This window comes from Dasypus novemcinctus, chromosome 29 (genome assembly GCF_030445035.2).
Source record: "Dasypus novemcinctus isolate mDasNov1 chromosome 29, mDasNov1.1.hap2, whole genome shotgun sequence".
Taxonomy (NCBI): domain Eukaryota; kingdom Metazoa; phylum Chordata; class Mammalia; order Cingulata; family Dasypodidae; genus Dasypus; species Dasypus novemcinctus.
The window spans coordinates 36,547,455-36,563,844 of record NC_080701.1 but is presented as its reverse complement, the minus strand read 5'-3'; positions in this window follow the sequence as shown (position 1 = coordinate 36,563,844).

Below are 16,390 nucleotides of genomic sequence, written 5' to 3'. Positions count from 1 at the left end.
CGCCAACTGCGGCAGCTTGCTCGGTCGGTAGAGGTGGGGTCTGGCTGCGGACGAGGGGTCAGTCCAGCTCAGGACGAGGGGTCGGTCCCGCTCAGGACGAGGGATTGGTCCCGCTTGGGACAAGGGGTCGGTCCGGCAGCAGACGAGGGGTCGGTCTCACAGGGGTTGCACGGTTCAGCTGACGGGGTCGCCCAGCGAAGCCGGCGATGAAGGGGTCACCCGGAGAAGCAGGCGACGAACTGGGGACAAGGGAGGCCAGGCCCTTGTTGGGGGCTCTCAGGACTGGAGGGCGCATGGCAGAAGAACTACTGCGGAGACAAGGTAAACACGCAAGTCCACTTTATTGAGGGAGAGGCAACAGTTTTATAGGGGCTGGGGAAGGCTGATTGGTCGAAGCCATGCCCTGTTCTGATTGGTTGCTGGTGAAAGGTGAGTGGGCGGTACTGGACGGGGGAGGGGTGGTGATTAGGGATTGTCTGTTGCTGGGGGAAGTGGCAGGGTTTAGTGATTGGTGGCTGCTGTTGCTGGGGGAAGTGGCAGGGTTTAGTGATTGGTGGCTGCTGTTGCTGGGGTAGAGGGCAGACTTGAGTTTCCCGCCCACGCCTGGCTGTTGCTGCTGTCGGGGGGAGGGAAAAGGGCAGACTGGACTTTTCCGCCCATGCCTGCACAGGGAGAAAGAAGAAGAAGAATGGTGCCCCCCACAGGCATCGTGTGGCGCCATCCGGGAGGAGGGGCGGCCGCGGAAGCATGGCTGCCAAGAAGGGGAGACCCGAGGGCACTCTGCGCCCATGCCGAGCTTCCTTCAGGGGTGGCGGTGAGTCTGACCACCCACCCTATTATGGGGGCAGCGGCTTGGCCTGCCGCGGCTGCTCCCCCACCAGGCCAGCAAACCACACTTCAGCCCGAGGGGTGACCGCAAATGATGAAAGAGGTTGTTGATGTGGGAGGAATGGGGTGGGATGTGTGTAGAGAATATGGGAACATCTCGTTTTTTTTTTTTTTTATGGATGGTTTCTATTTTTTTTATTTTTTATTTTTATTTTTTTATTATTGATTCTGTAAAAATATTACATTAAAAAATATATATGAGGACCCATTCAATCCCACCACCCCCACCCCTCCACTCCCCCCCCAAGCAACACTCATTCCCATCATCATGACACATCCACTGCACCTGGTAAGTACATCTCTGGGGACCTCTGCACCTCATGGTCAATGGTCCACATCATGGCCCATACTCTCCCCCATTCCATCCAGTGGGCCCTGTGAGGATTTACAATGTCCGGTGATTGCCCCTGAAGCACCATCCAGAGCAGCTCCAAGTCCCAAAGACACCTCCACATCTCGTCTCTTCCTGCCATTCCCCATACCCATTAGCCACCATGTCCACTTTTCCCACTCCAATGCCACCTTTTCTCTGTGGACATTGGATTGGTCGTGTCTGTTGCACCTCTATGTCAAGAGGAGGCTCAGATTCCACATGGATACTGGATGCAATCCTCCCGCTTTCAGTTGTAGGCACTCTAGGCCCCATGGTGTGGTGGTTGTCCTTCTTCAACTCCATCTTAGCTGAGTGAGATGAGTCCAATAAATCAGATTGTAGGTGCTGGAGTCTGTTGAGGCTCAGGGCCTGGCTATCACATTGTCAGTCCAGAGATTCAGATCCCCTAAATATATCTTAAACCCCGACACCAACTACAACTCCAGCACAGTAGCATGAAAGTCTTATGAAAAGAGATCCCATCTAAGTCCAGATTCATCACGCATAAACACCAGTTCCAAAGAAGGGCCATCTGACATGGCAGTTAACCCCATCTGCCATGACCATAGCACCCATGGATCTCTTTAGCCCTCAAAGGAACCAATACCTGGGGGTTGTATCTACTTTATCTGTCTCTCAGACTCTGCTCAGTTGTGCATAAGGGCAATCCTTCTGACAGTCTCCAGACTCTGTTTTTAGAGACTCATAGCCATATAAACTCATTTCTCCTTTCCATTTTCCCCTTACATTAGGTCAAACAGCATTTTAAAGTCATGTTATTTTATGTAGACAGGGATATTCTGCTGATCCACATTGAACCTTCCTTTCCAGGTCATTTTCCAGTTGCATCATCAGTTGGTAGTTGATAGTGATCCCTCGGTGCCAGGGAGGCTCATCCCCGGGTGTCATGTCCCACGCTGGGGGGAAGGCATTGCATTTACATGCTGAGTTTGGCTTCGAGACTGGCCACATTTGAGCAACATGAAGGCTGTCAGGAGGAAATTACCAGGCACAATGCTGCTCTAGGCCTTGTTCTTATTTCAGGCATATCAGCTCACAAGCATAGTCATTAGCATCAGGGGCTCACTGTTGGACCCTCATTCCTTTCCGGTCCTTGCTGCTGCACCTGGGGGACTGTCGCTGCTCCCCTAGGGACCATGACAGAGCACCACCGGCCAGGAACCCAGTACCCCCCCCAGCTGTAGTTTTTAATTGTTGCTACTATGAGTACATCCAAACATTACCATGGACCCTGGACATATGTCCTGTATAGCTCCCTGTCAGCCATATATCACCTGTCAATAGCATCCTATACCACTATTCCTCCATTGCCATTGTTGAACCACTCTGTGATCCAGAACTTCCTGAAAATTGAAGCCCAATATAATGTCAGGATCCCTTACTAGCAAAATGGCATATAGCGATGGGTTTAAAGGTTAGATATAGAATACGTGTTGACTTGGAAAAAATTCTACATCCTATATTTTTCTTTTTTTTTTCCTCTAATTATTGAACTTCTCTTAACAAGAGCCCTAGACCACAGCAATTCATATATATAATATACAGCACTCCCACACATCCATCACAAAACCTTTTCCCTTCCACAGCGATACTCTTACACCCTATTCACATCATATTTACCTAAATTGATGAACAGAGTCTGAGACAATAGCTTTCAAACAAGGTGACATCTGTGCTTACATTGTGGTGCCTACTTTAGGATACACAGTTTTCTAATTTTTTAGTTATCCTATGTTTTACATTATGGTTTACATTATCAGTCTGTTGTCTCCTATATGTTATGGTGTAATATTACATGTTTTATATCCATCCTTGTGTACTCTCACAAAACTCCTCTCTTACCCCCCATTTATCTTGGTTCCACACATTTAACATCCATTTTCCCATCCACCTTGGTGCCCACGATGACAGCCAACCTCCATTTCCCGAGAAGCCACGTCCAGAGATAGTTGGAATAGTGTTCAGGGCCTAACTTGCTCAACTGCCCCAATGCCCTGGGAGCCACTCTTTCTCTCAAGAGATACAGTTACCTCTATTTGATGGCATTAGTCCTCCCCAGGATGTGGGTCCACCCCCACTCTCACTACCCAATGGTGCCACCCACTCTGGCAAAATGAGCATTCAGACATTCCCCAGGAGCCCGTCCTGCATTGGACCATCCCCTCCGAGCATTCTAAACAGGTAACCCTCTTAATTATATTTTGATATGATTTTCTTGGTATTTTACTCTCCACCAACACCTGACACTCTCCTATGTTCGTATGCTACCCTTCCATCCCCCCACTTTTGGCCAATATTACCCATCCGCCCATCCCCAGCCACCCTCAAACCCACAAAGCCCCTCCCAAAGGCAAACCCTTGCCCCCATTTTATCTCTTCTTTGTGTTCATACTTACCACCAGCTCATCATAAATTCCACCCCTGCAGACGTTGCCTCACTTCCTTCCTCCACCCCCCGATTTCCTGTAAGCCTATCGTTCAGTGTCTTGCTCTCTGAGGCAGCTTGCTTATTTCATATCATTGAGGTCATGTAGAATTTGTCCTTCAAACCTGGGTTGCTTCACTCAACATCCATGTTATCACGTATGCTTGTAGTGTATTTGTTCTTATAGTCGAGTAGTATTCCATTGTGTGTATATACCACATTTTATTGATCCACTCATCTGTTGATGGGCATTTGGGTTGATTCCAACTTTTGGCAATAGTGAACAATGCTGCTATGAACATTGGTGTACATATATCGGTTTGTATCCTTGTTTTCAGTTCTGCTGGGTATATACCCAGCAGTGTATTGCTGGGTCATATGGCAAATCTACGGCTAGTTTTTTGAGAAACCGCCATACTGTCCTCCAGAATGGTTGGATCCTTCTGCATTCCCACCAGCAGTGGATGAGTGTTCCCCTTTCTTCACATCCTCTCCAGCATTTGTATTCTTCTGTTTTTTTTTCATAGCTGCCAATCTTATGGGTGTAAGATGGTATCTCATTGTAGTTTTGATTTGCAATTCCCTGATAGCTAGAGATTTGGAGCATTTTTTCATGTGCTTTTTAGCCATTTGTATTTCTTCTTTGGAGAAGTGTCTGTTTAAATCTTTTTCCCATTTTTTAATGGGTTTATCTTTTTATTTTCAAGATATAGGAGTTCTTTTTATATGCAAGTTATAAGTTTCTTATCAGATATATGGTTGTCAAATATTTTCTCCCACTGTGTGGGCTCCCTTTTTACTTTCTTGACAAATTCCTTTGAGGGGCAGAAGGCTTTAATTTTGAGGAAGTCCCATTTATCTATTAGTTCTTTTGCTGCTCGTGCTTTTGGTGTGATATTCATGAATCCATTTCCTATTACAAGGTCCTGTAGATGTTTCCCTACACTGCTTTCCAAAGTTTTTATGGTCTTGGCTCTTATATTTAGGTCTCTGATCCATCTTGAGTTGATCTTTGTATAAGGTTTGAGATGGTAATCCTCTTTCATTCTTCTACATATGGCTATCCTGTTCTCCAGACACCATTTGTTGAATAGGCCACTCTCTCCCAGTTGAGAGGGTTTGGTGGCTTTATCGAATATTATGTGGCTATATATGTGAGGTTCTATATCAGCGCTTTCAATTTGATTCCATTGGTCTGTGTGTCTGTCCTTATGCCAATACCATGCTGTTTTCACCACCGTAGCTTTGTAGTATGTTTTGAAGTCAGGTAGTGTGATTCCTCCAATTTCATTTTTCCTTTTCAGTATGTCTTTGGCTATTCGGGGTCTCTTTCCTTTCCAAATAAATTTCATAGTTAGTTTTTCTAATTCCTTAAAGAAGGCTGTGCTGATTTTTATTGGGATTGCACTGAATGTGTAGATCAGTTTTGGTAGGATAGACATCTTAATAATATTCAGTCTTCCTATCCATGAACAAGGAATATTCTTCCATTGATTTAGGTCTTCTTTGATTTCCTTGAACAATCTTGTATAGTTCTTGGTGTATAAGTTTTTACCTCTTTAGTTAAATTTATTCCTAAGTATTTGATTTTTTTACTTACTATTGTGAATGGTATTTGTTTCTTGATTTCCTCCTAATCTTGCTCATTATTGGTGTACAGAAATGCTACTGATTTTTGCACATTGATCTTATAACCTGCGACTTTACTAAACTCATTTATGAGTTCTAGAAGCTTTGTTGTAGATCTCTCAGGGTTTTCTATGTATAGGATCATGTCATCTGCAAATAATGAAATTTTGACTTCTTCCTTTCCAATTTGAATGCCTTTTATATCTGGTTCTTGCCTCAGTGCTCGAGCAAGTACTTCTAAGACAATGTTAAATAGGAGTGGAGACAATGGGCATCCTTGTCTTGTTCCTGAGTTTAGAGGGAAGGGTTCTAGGATTTCTCCATTGTAAACAATGATGGCCTTAGGTTTTTCATATATACTCTTTATCATGTTCAAAAAATTTCCTTGTATTCCAATCTTTTGGAGTGTTTTTATCAAGAAAGGGTGCTGTATTTTGTCAAATGCTTTTTCTGCATCTATAGATATAATCATGTGTTTTTTTTTCCTTCAGTCTGTTTATATGCTGTATTACATTGATTGATTTTCTTATGTTGAACCATCCTTGCATACCTGGAATAAATCCCACTTGGTCGTGGTGTATAATTTGTTTAATGTGTTGTTGAATATGATTAGCAAGTATTTTGTTAAGTATTTTTGCATCTAGGTTCATTAGAGAAATCGGTCTGTAATTTTCCTTTCTTGTGGTGTCTTTGTTTGGCTTTGGTATTAGGGTAATGTTGGCATCATAGAAGGAGTTCGGCAATGTTCCTTCTGTTTCGATTTTTTGGAATAGTTTCAGCAGTATTGGTGTTAGTTCTTTCCGGAATGTTTTGTAGAATTCACCTGTGAAGCCATCTGGCCCTGGGCTCTTCTTAGTTGGGAGATTTTTAATGACTAATTCTATCTCTATGATTGTGATTGGTTTGTAAAGCGCATCAATTTCTTCTTTCATCAATATGGGTTGCTTATGTGTTTCTAGGAATTTGTCCATTTCCTCTAAATTGTCATTTTTGTTGGAATACAGTTTTTCAAAGTATCCTCTTATGATAGTCTTTATTTCTGTGGGGTCAGTGGTGATATCATCTTTCTCATTTCTTATTTTGTGTATTTGCATCTTCTCTCTTTTTTCTTTGTTAGTCTCGCTAAAGGTTTGTCAATTTTGTTGATCTTCTCAAAACACCATCTCTTGGTCTTGTTTATCTTTTCAAGTGCTTTCTTATTTTCTATTTCATTTAGTTCTGCTCTTATCTTTGTTATTTCCTTCCTTCTTCTTCCTGTTGGGTTACTTTGTTGTTGTTTTTCTAATTCCTTCAAATGTGCAGTTAGTTCTTCAATTTTTGCTCTTTCTTCTTCTTTGATATATGAGTTTATGGCTATAAATTTCCCTCTCAATACTGCTTTTGCTGCATCCCATAAATTTTGGTATGTTGTGTTATCATTATCATTTGTTTCAAGGTAGTCAATGATTTCTTTTGAGATTTCCTCTTTGATCCACTGTTTTTCTAAGAGTGTGCTGTTTAATTTCCAAATCGTGGTGTGAAATCTGGGCCTCTGTCCCTTGCAAATTTCCAGCTTGACTCCACTGTGGTCAGAGATATTGTTTTGTATGATTTCAATCTTTCTGAATTCATTCAGCCTTTCTTTGTGGCCTAGCATATGGTCTATCTTGGAGAATGATCCATGTGCGCTTGAGAAAAATGTATATCCTGCTGTGTTTGGGTGTAATGATCTATATATGTCTATTAGATCCAGCTCCTCTAATATATTGTTCAAATGTTTTGTTTCTTTTGTGATTCTCTTTTGAGATGTTCTGTCCAGAGTTGACAGTGGTGTATTAAAATCCCCCACTATAATTGTAGATGCATCTATTCTTTCACTTATTTTTTCCAGTGTTTGCCTCACATATTTGGAGGCACCCTTGTTAGGAGCATAAATATTTATGATTGTTCTATCTTCTTGACAGATTTTCCCTTTCACTAAAATGTAGTATCCTTCTTTGTCCCTCACAATTGTTTCACATTTAAAGTCTATTTTGTCTGATATTAATATAGCTACTCCTGCCTTTTTTTGGTTATTGTTTGCTTGTATGATTGTTTTCCAGCCATTCACTTTCAACCTCCATGCGTCTCTGGGTCTAAGATGTGTCTCTTGTAGACAGCATACGGATGGGTCATATTTCCTTATGCAATGTTCCAGTCTGAATCTTTTCATAGGTGAGTTTAATCCATTGACATTCAGTGTTATTACTTTCAAGGAATTGTTTGTGTGAGCCATATTTTGATTGTATTTGTGTTTGTCATATTTTGTATTTTTTTCCTTCTATTTTTGTCTTTTTTTGTTGCTCTTATACTCTCCTCCAACTCTGCCTGTCCTGTTTTTTCCTTTCTTCCTGCAGAACTCCCTTTAGAATTTCTTGAAGGGGAGGTTTCTTGTTGGTATACTCTTTCAGTTTCTGTTTATCTGCGAATATTTTGAACTCTCCATCATGTTTCAATGCTAGTTTAGCTGGATAGAGTATGCTTGGTTGGAAATTTTTTTCCTTTAGTACCTTGACTATATCATACCACTGCCTTCTTGCCTCCATGGTTTCAGATGAGAAATTAGCACTTAATCTTATGGAACTTCCCTTGTATGTGATGGTTTTCTTTTCTCTTGCTGCTTTTAGGATTTTCTCTTTGTCTTGAGCATTTGATAATTTGACAAGTATATGTCTTGGGGTGGGCCTTTGTGGTTTATGACTAGTGGAGTGCACTATGCTTCTTGTATATGTACATCTGTCTCTTTCAGTAGATTTGGGAAGTTTTCAGCCATTATTTCCTGCAACACTCCTTATGACCCCTTTCCCTTCTCTTCTCCTTCTGGAATGCCTATAATACATATGTTTGAGTGTCTTGCATTGTCATTCAGGTCCCTGATTCCTAGCTGGATTTTTTCTATCTTTTTATCGACCCCTTCCACTATCTGATTTATGATGTACTGTCTTCCACGTCACTAATTCTCTGCTCTGCCTCTTCTAGTCTGCTGATATTTGCTGCAAGTGTATTTTTGATTTTTTGAACTGTGGTGTTCATTTCCATCATATCTGTTATTTTTTTGCGCATGTCTGCAATTTCCCCTCCTAGTGTTGTCTTCATGTTGTTAACCTCTTTCATTACTTCATCAAATTTGTCGGTCATAAATGTTCTGAGATCTTTCATTGCTTGTGTGAAGTTCTGCTCCCCTTCCTGATTTTTAGTTTGTTGATTGGATTCAGCCATGCTTTCCTGATTACTGGTTTGATTTGTAGTTTTTTGTTGCTGTCTTGTCATCATTTTATCTTGATGGGTTTATTCAGTTCCTTAGCTTCTTTGTCTACTCTTGGAGATTAGTTAGCTGTTGTTTTTGCGTAAGTGTTATATCTTCTCTTTGTCACTTTGTTCTTCTTATTCTAATTTCTTGTTGCTGGTTAAGTTCACTTTAGAGGAAAGTGTTAGTGCCGGGGAAAGGCAATTGTGTAAGCAAGGAAAACGTGTAAACTGGTATTGGTGATATATGTTAACAAAGCAAGAATATGAGATCTGGGAGGGTGGGGGTTAGATTCATGTAAATTGTGTAGAGTTATAGCAGTAGGTAGAGTACCTATTTTGAGGTAGATGACTGAATATGGGAGGAATATGGTATGAGCTAAAAAGCTATTGTTTTCGTGAAAGAGAGACAGAGAAAAGAAGTTAATAGCTTCAAGAGTGGATAACAGACAGCACACAAAACAGAGGTATTAGAAATTAAGATTTATACAATTTGTGGATCAAAGAAAGGGAGGTGGGAGGTGGAATATAGGAGAGACAGTAGATGATGGTGGATATCAAGATGTAGGGGAAAGGGGATAGTGTTGGTAGCCTAAGTCAGTTCAACAGAAATGAGGCAGTGGAGGATGCAAAAACCCAGCAAATGTGAGGTGTTCCCTGCAGCACTTATTATATAATTGAGTTAAAATGAAATAAGTAGAAAAAATTTTTTAAAAAACCCTAAATAACTGAATAAAAAAAAGACTTTAGGGGATATGCTGGGAGAAAAGACTAGGGGATAATGCAATAGTAGCAATCAGGACATTAAAAAAAATTAAAAAAATAAGGTAAAATGAAAATAAAAACAAAACAAAATGAAACAATAAAGAAAAAATGCAAATGTTGAAGGCTAGGGCATTCAAGGATCTCAGATGGACCTCAGGGCATGATGGATTCAGGGGTGGAAAGTCTGAGTTATTGAAGACTCAAGAGGTGTGAGTCTCGGGTATGGGCCACCAGAATTTATGGGATTCAGACCTGGCAATGTCAAATCTGGTCAACAGGAAGCCTAGGAGCCCCGCAGTGTAACACAGCCCTCAGGGATCCCCGCAGCTGGGTGTCAGCCTTATAGGGGAAGTCAGATCCACAAACTCTATATTATGTCTGAACCCTGCAATTCACTTACTCAGTAGGGTTTGTTTTAGTAGGTAAATCCACAATTCAGCTTTTGGACAGCTCCCACCCTGTGATTCCAAAAAACAGCCAGCTGAGGGCACCTCTACACCGCAGTCAATTTACTGAAGCAGATCCGAAGCCCACCGTGGGTTGGGTTCCGGTTGGAAATGCTGAAAACGGATTCCAAAACCGGAATTCCCAAGCTTCGCAAAATATTCCCCAATCAGCTTCCTGACGTGTCCCCCTCCCTCACCGCACCCTGAAACTACCTCCCAATTATGTCCCTTTATTACTAAGAATCTAATTTCATTGCATATCGGCAGCCAGGCCTGGGGGGGCAGGGCTCCAGGCGGAAGCGCTATTATTTGTGTCCGCAATCAAAAATTCCACCGCTTCACAAAACACCGTCTGTCTCCCCAAATCGATTCGCAAAGGCGTCCATTCCCTCAACCTCCCAACAGTCTGCCCAGGATTCGCGAATTCCCTAGCACCACAGAGCTGCCAAAAGCGCAGCCGGAGTGCCGATACCGTGGTTCCCCTGCCCCCCCAAGGAGTGAGCAACCCGTCTGCTGGTCTCACCTCCGGGCAATAGAAGCCAAATTATATCTTATAGACCAATCCTCTCCGTTACCTTTCCACCAAATCGATGTCCAGACACTTCCTGCCCTGCAAAAATCCTGAAAAAGCCCGGCCTCGGAGAATCTCCAGTGGCGCCCAGCCTCCTTTTCCCACGAGAGACCGCAAGTCAAGTTCACTCAGCCACCATCTTGGCCCCTCTCCTGCATTTCTTTTTGTTGCATCATCTTGTGTCAGCTCTCCGTGTGTGCAGTGCCATTCTTGGGCAGGCTGCACTTTCTTTCACACTGGGTGGCTCACCTTAGGGGGTGTACTCCTTATGTGTGGGGCTCCCCTATGTGGAGGACACAAACGCGTGGCATGGTACTCCATGCACGTATCAGCACTGTGCATGGGCCAGCCCCACACAGGTCAAGGAGGCCCAGGGTTTGAACTGTGGACCTCCCATGTGGTAGGTGGATGCCCTACCCATTGGGCCAAGTCTGCTTCCCTGCATGTAACAATTTTTAATTGGAGAGAAAATGTTTGGTCATTTTGTGGCTGTTTTTTCTCTTCAGCAGCCTCATTGCTTGGCTCAGATTCACAAGCCCTACCCAGCTTGGGGAAGGAGGCAAATAAAAACAAGGAGGGCAAGTGCCTGTCACCCCCTCTGCTGTAGGCTGGGGTCAGGGAGCAGGGGGAGGTGCAAACAAGCTGAGGACCCTTGGTCTAAAAATCAGAAGCCCAGATTCCTCAGCTTCCTGAAAAAGGAGAGAGCCACACCCACAGCCCAAATGGGCTCACCTCCTCCAGGCATCCCAAACAGAAGGAGGCCAGAGCTCACAGTTCATAAACACAGGGCTAGGAACCGAAAAAGCCACTGCACTGCTCAAAGGGTCATACTTCCTTCCCACAGCACTAGGCCAGATGCCCAAGAGGGGGTTGGTGTGCAGGGCCCCAGGGAGCCCAGGGAGCCCCAGGAAACCAGCCCCCAGGTGGCATAGCAGTCTCAATGTCCTGGGAGGGATATAGCCATAATTTCACCTGCTGGGCACTAAGCAAGGCTCTTCCAGCCCTTTGTGACAATAAGTGAAGACAGTGGCACTGTGGGGGCAGAGCCCACCCAGGCCAGAATCCAGGCTGAGCCACTGATGCCCACTCAGGCCCCACAGCAGCCCTATGAAGCTGCCCACTACCTCCTCCCATCACTTCCCATGGCCCCACAAAGCCTGTCATCTCCATTTCACAGATGAGGGCACAAAGGCGCTGAAGGGTGCAGTGCTCAGCCAGGGCCCACATCCTTTCTCCAGCAGCCAGCACAGCCCCATGTTCACCTCCAGACCATTTCGCTTCTCCCCAGCTGCACTGGGCCAAACCGTGAAGGGCTGGGCCACAGGTGCCACTGTTCAGACAGAGGACAGGCTCACAGGAGGACAGTTCCCCTCCACTCCTTCTGGCCCATTGCAGGGCCCCCTCTGGGATGGCTATTTGCATCCAAATGCCCTCAGCTGGAATCCCAGCTCTGCTGCCTCCAGGCTGTGTGACTCTGGCCAAGTCACTTTCTTCTCTGAAGCTCTGTTTCCTCTCTTGTAAAATGGGGCAGTAACAGTACCTACCTCCAGGAAGGTGGAATTAGGTGATCTGTGCATGTACAGGGGATGCCAGCTAATCCCTCTCCAAGGCAGGCCCCTCAATGGCCCCAACCCCTGCCAAGCTGCTGGTGCCTGGCCAGGGAAGCCCAGGCTCTAGGGGCCATGGCTCCACACCCTCCCCAGCCTTGACTCTCCTCCACCTCCAGCCAGGCCTGTCCAGCCTCAGGTCCCTGCTCAGAGTTCACACCCACCATGGCACTCCCCACCAGCTCCTGTGGTGTCCTTCTCAGCACCCACCCTCCCAAGCACTCACAACTTCACCAGGCCCCCCGTCTTGTAATTGTGTGTGTGACCTGCAGGCTGTGGAAGCAGGTCAGGCTTGTTCTAGCACATCCTGCTGCTTACCAGGTGTGCGACTGGGGCAGGTTACCTGGAACCTCCAGTTCTCTTGGTTCATTGAGGCCCAAAAGAAGAGCAGAACAACACCTACCATAGGGCTTATTTCAAGGACAAAGGAATGAGGGGATTTAAACACTCCTTTGTCCCCACAGGATGGGACTTCCCTGGGCCTCCTAACAGGCAGGGAGCCCCGGCCTGGGTGGCTCTTGAGAACATGCACTGAGGCAGGCCCAAAGGAAAAGCATGCTGGGACCTGGGCCAGGTCATGGCCGAACAGTCAGACCCGTTGCCAGATGTGTGCTGCCTCTGTGAAGGCAGCCAGCCCCCCCTACACACACACTTGGGCAAATACCCAGGGCCCACAAGATACCTCAGCCCACCTTTGCCCCAGAGGTCTCCACCCCAGAGCAGCTGGGCACTGGACGCTGGAACCCACAGAAGCTCAGTTGGGTTCATAGGTCACCTGGAATCCCAGTCATTTCCTGTGGGCAAAACACCCAAATCCCACCTGGGGTGGGCACAGTCCCACAGCCCCAGCAGTCCCAGGCTCAACTGTGCCCACTGCTCACCCCCTAACAAGGCAGGTGATGAGCCCACGCCTGGCACACAGCAAGCACTCATAACAGGCGTCCACAGCAGAGGCTGCAGCAGATGCCACTCAGAGGGCCTGCGAGGTTCCTTTCTTTCCTCATCCTGAGAGTCCAGCATCTGTCCCATCCCACTGACAGATGCTGACTTAGGTGACAAGAGCCTGCCCAAAGCCAAGCTCCTCTACCAGAGGCTCCCTCCACAGTTCCAGAACTGCCTGCGAGGAAGGGGCATGGTTCTGAAACACCTAAGCTTAACTACAGGGCACCACCAACCATCTGAGAGAGTTAAATTACCTCATTAACCCATAGGTGTTCAAGCCTCAGGGGTCACAGCTGCCACAAAACACTCCTGGAGATACAAGTGCCCAGGGCTAGTGGCCTGTCCTCGCTGTGCTGCCACACTTCTGGCTCTAATCTACTCAGGCTCTAAGCTGGGTGCTCTCTGAACATCAAATTTCAAGTCCTCCTGAGAATTTAGGATTCCAATATCCTTGGCCTCCAAGGCATTTCAGAGCCATAAGTTCATGTTTTTATCCAATGCTGACTGGGCACCTGCTGTGCACCTTCCCAGGTGAGACAGTGAGAGGACTCAGCTTGCACAGTCCCTCATGGGGAGATGGAGACAGCCTCACTGACAGTGATGACACCACAATTGCCATAAGAACAGAGAGAGCACGAGGGGAGCAAGGAGCACAGGCCATGGAGTAGAGAAGTCTGCCTGGAGGAGTCAGAGGAAGCTGCCCAGGGAGGCAGCACTTGAGCTGGGACCTGAAGGAGGGCTTGTGGGTGCTGGGGGACAAGTGAGTGGGGATGGCTTTGCAGGTACAGGGTAGGGTGGAGGTGTCTTGTTTGCCAGGGGAGGGCTGAAGGCCAGGGGAGGAGACAATGAGGAAGAGTGTGGTCATGGAGTTCTGATCTCAGCCTCCTGTGGATGGCTCTCTTCCCCGGAAGCAGCCAGGCCTTGCTGGGACACTCAGGGGCAAGCTCTGGGTCAGAGCAAGTGGAGGTCAATCCCAATTCTGCCACTTCCCCACTGGCTGTCCCTGGGTAAGTCACTTACTTCTCTGAACCTCAGGCTCCTTCCTGTTCAGTGAAATGGAAATAATTTTCCCACCTCGCAAGGTCTTACTAGGATTAAACTGAAGCAGCACACTAAGGCACCTGCCACATAGTAAGTGCTCAGTAAACACCTACGCCATTAGCATTGTTCTTCTGGGAAGGCCTACAGGTCATGGGGGCAGGGTCTGCCAGAGGGCAGGAGGAGGGACAGAGGAGAGGGGGTGGCTGCCTGGAGATGCTGAGCAACAGGCTGGGGGACCTGGAGCAGATGGCCCCTCAGACCCCTCCCATTCCAGACATTGGGAGCCAGGTGCCAGGTAGGCCTGCTGGACTGGCATTTGCCATGAATGTGTGCTGAATGTGTTACTGAGGAGCCTCCAATTTCTGCCCGAAGTGTCCTGACACCTTTTCAGAAAAGAAGCTGAAGAATGCCCTCTTCCCTCCACACGTGGAAAGCCTGCCCATCCCCACCCTTCAGGAAAGCTCCATTCCAGGGAAGGCTGGGCAGGGAGCTGCTCACTCAGGGGAAATACCCTATGCTAATCCTGCCTCCTACAAAAAGAAGAATTCAAATTTATTTCCCCTCCAGGGCACGGCCCGTTAAAGGGCCTGGAAATCTTAGGGCTGCCAACCCCTGGCTGCCCTGTGACCTGGGGAGGGGGCTGTGTGTATTGACTTTTTAGGACTCAGTTTCCCCAAATGTGACTGAAGGGGTACTGGTGAAATGGCAAAGGCTGGCGTTCTGCACTCAGCAAGGCAGTTGCTCTGCTCTGAAATCCCAGCCAAACTGGAGGGGCTGACTGCTGAGAAAGCCAGGAAGCCATTCCCGCAAGGAGAAGGGAGGGTCTTTGCAGGAGCAAATGACAACCCTGAGACCGCAGAGGAGGGGGCTGTCCCTGCTTCCATCTGGGAAGACCCATCCGTAAGGGACTACCTCACACCCAGGGGCGGGGAGATCCCACCCACACCTGCAGCCAAGCCCCTTCAAACAATCCCAGGCACCCCACCCCGCCCAGCCCGCAGAGCTCTGACTGGGGTCCCCCGGAGAGGGAGGGCCCGCCTCCCTCTTCCCAGCGGGTGGGTTCAGGGACCACCACCCAACAGGTTCCCTGTGGTGTGGAAGACACCGGGACGGGAGGGGCAGGAAGACGAAGCCTTCAGGAGCCCCTCTCCAGGGGAGCCGCTCCCAGGCAGGAAGGTCCCCAGGCAGGAAGGTCCCCGTAGCCCGGGTCTCCCCACACCCCGCGCCCACGCTCCCTGCCACGGCCTGAGGCCCCGGGGCGGGCTTCCAGGAGAATGACCGCGACTAACAGGCCACGGAGAAGAAGAGAGGAAGACTGGACAGAAAACAGACAGCCGGACAGAGAGAGGGAGACACGGAATGCCGCCAGGACGCAAACGTGTGGCGCAGCTCCAGGGGCCAAAACCAGAGACGGAGACATGGGGGCGCAGAAAAGACCTAGAGGCGGGCGCTAGGGGGGCGGCGAGAGGGGGACACAGGCCCAAGGGGCATCACGTACATGACGGACATGCACCCCCGAAGCGGACTCAGAGGAGGACAGGGACGGATGTGCAGACACAGGGCCGGACACACGCACAGGACCCGCGGAGGCGCTCGTCCCCCGCCCCGACCCCGCCCGCCCGGCCGCCTTCCCGAGGCACAGGCTGAGGCGCCGCCTCCTGGCCGGGGGCAGCCGGGCCCGCAGGCTGGGGAGAGGGGCGGATGGCGAGGCCGGGAGCCCCGCAGGTGCAGAGGCGTGTGGACACCAGTGAAGCCGCTCAGATTCACTTTTTAAGTTAAGTTCTCAGTTTGAGGTCTTAGGATATTTTAAATAGGATAAAATCAGAGTCCTAAACTACAGAAATCATAGCCCATGGATATATTGCTTGGGTGGAACATTTAAGTACTCCTCATACAGAGATCAGGATAAAATGGAATTTGTGGGAGCTGAAGGAAAGAAAAAGAAAGTAAGGTTGTGAATTACAGACATGAACTATGATTGTCACCGGCTTTAGAGAACTTAGGGAAAAAATGTTTCTGCTTACTGTTTTTTAATTTTTTTCTTTGGTTTAAAATTTATTTTTTTAAATTTGATGTTTATTTTAGGGAGAGACAGGTAAGCAATTTTTAAAAATCTGAATTATCAATATTGTCACTAAACTTACACATATGTACTTGCCCAAGAACTCATTTTACATTAAAAAATATTTTAAAATTTTTGTATAAATAATATCTAACTATGCATATTTTATAATCTATTTTCTCCATTAAACAATATACTGTGTACATTTGCCCATTGCAACTTGTATCTACCTACCTACCTACCAACTATCATCTATCTGCGACTATCTAACTATCCATGTTTATGTATGTGTATTATTAATACTTGAAAAGTATTCTATTATAAAATATGATATATAATGATTTGTCAAACAAATA